The sequence below is a fragment of the Sinocyclocheilus grahami genome, unplaced genomic scaffold (genome assembly GCF_001515645.1).
Source record: "Sinocyclocheilus grahami isolate Dianchi unplaced genomic scaffold, SAMN03320097.WGS_v1.1 scaffold727.1, whole genome shotgun sequence".
NCBI classification, from domain to species: Eukaryota; Metazoa; Chordata; class Actinopteri; order Cypriniformes; family Cyprinidae; genus Sinocyclocheilus; species Sinocyclocheilus grahami.
Window position 1 is genome coordinate 384,350 of NW_015505906.1, and position 2,229 is coordinate 386,578.

The 2,229-nt window shown below is 38.9% G+C and overlaps 1 non-coding gene across 1 annotated transcript; it reads right to left on the minus strand.

Moving 5' to 3' along the window:
• Positions 1-435: 435 nt before the first annotated feature.
• Positions 436-508, minus strand: trnav-uac (transfer RNA valine (anticodon UAC)). Its single transcript has one exon. It is a non-coding gene; the product is annotated as a tRNA-Val (tRNA).
• Between the last annotated feature and the right edge of the window lie 1,721 nt (positions 509-2,229).

Sequence of the window (2,229 nt, forward strand, 5' to 3'; positions counted from 1 at the left end):
GGACCGGAGTTCGCCACCCCTGCTCTACAATGTGAGCTATAAGTATAGCACTGGGCGAAGTTGAAGTCTACTTTAATTGGTGACTGAATTTGTAGAAACGGCAATCGAGCAGAAATGTTTGAAGCCGGGTCGCTTTACAGTTAACAGTAGGTGTCGCACAAACACTATTTTTGATTTGACGCTAGCACGCCGCTAGTATGTTGCCCGTCACCGTCATTAACCAAATTATTGTATTTACAGTTGAGCTATGACGTTGCAATTTGCCTCATTTTTCTACCAAATGATACACAATATGAATTTATAGCAATCCGCGTGCCACCAGCCTTTTTCTGCATAATATATGTTACGCGTCATAGACACAGAATGCAGAATGAAACCAGCTCTACAGGAAACACTACGATACCAAATATCTACAACTGTAACAGTTAAAACACGTGATTCCACTGGGGCTCGAACCCAGGACCTTCTGCGTGTAAAGCAGACGTGATAACCACTACACTATGGAACCACTCGCTTTAGCGTGTGAACCAGACAAAACACCATCAAACTGGCCGGTCTCGTTCTCATTAACACCAGTGGGAATTTAACAGAGCATAAGAGTAGGCTAATTGAGTTGTTTGGACGTGTTGTTGGCTCTGTTTTCTTATCAGCTGACACTTTGTCACTTGCTATCGTTGGTTAGGCTACTTGCTTGGGTCAGCGACATGCGTCCACAATGTTGGAACCAAAATGATCCTGTCCCAAGTAGAAGACAACTTTGTTGTATAATTGCATTTAATTGTAAATGTTTCTTCTCTTACTTAATAATAATTTTAACTATGCCGTACAAAACGCTCGATCCAAAGGCCATTATGTGAAATTAAATAAAACACTAGATACTTTGTTAGGCCTGTGGTTGCTGATCTATCTATCTAGCTATCTATCAGGATTTAGTGAAAATATCAGTTGACATCAAATTATTCAGATATGAAGCATTTTTTCAATGACATTGTGCGGTTAGTATGCAAACAGCTCAATATATTCTCTACTTTACATTGCTTTGGGCAAAATGGGTGCATAAAGCTTGATGCACATTTTAATTAAAATCACACCACTGTTCCTCATTTTACAATAAGCAGTCTTGTGAAAGCTTAGACTGCTGTTATTTTGGCTCATCTGTGTCAAACATGATTTTATGTTTGAAGAGTTCGATAAGGGATGTAACTGCACTTTTGTCCAGGTTATTGTACAAAACAAAATGTTGTTTATTGGAGCATTTGGAGCACTGCATAAAAGATTAAAAAGTTGTTAGACCAGAGTGAAGAAACAGTGAAGACCTGCAAAAGGCAGTCACTCAATCACGGCAATTGCTTGAATTTATACCCCAAGTGTTTGAATTCTTTAACGCCTCTCACTTTCTGAAAGATAAGCAGTTATCCTGCCACCACAGGGCCGTGTAATGTGCAAAGTTTTCTCCTTGGGTTCCCTCCCCTTAAGACTCTGCATGCTCTATGATTTTTTAGCCCAGCCAAAAAACTAAGTGCGGCTACACACACACAAACATTTACAATTAGTAACTAACTAACTGCTTTCCCCCCCCCGGAACTTAGTCTCTGCTATTGTTAGTTCTAAATAAATAACTACACTATTTAATTGCCACTGCGATTTATATCAATGCAAGAACCAGCAGGTACAGTTCCATTAAAAACAAGTCTCTTTGTAAGGCCCCTCTTGTTACAGATGTGAGATGATGAAATGTCCAAATAATGAGAAATTACACTGTAAATAAGAGAAATAAAGCTGCAATTACAAGATGAACGCATAATGTATATAAAACATTGCAACAAGGTTCCACGACAACATTAAAGCTGCAATAAAGTGTTCTGTTCTGAGCCATGAACAGATTTCTTCATTTATTTCACCTGGTCTATCTGTAACTGTTTTATCTAGCTCAGTTCAAGGCCCGGCCCTGGCAGTCTAGGGCCCTATAGGCCCAATCCATAATCTACCGTATCCACTGTTGAGTAAACCACAGTGTAGTTACTTACATGTGTATTTCACGTTCAAATCTTATGAGGAAAAAAACGAACAAAGGGTCTACATATACATATCCAAGCCTTTTATCAGAGAAATATATTTACAAATGGTTGTACATGAAAATGGTTGTAAATTTCAATCCAAAAATCGTGTCTAACCTTATAGCTAATGCTTTTTACCTGTCTGTACGAGCACTGACCAGATATGACTTCG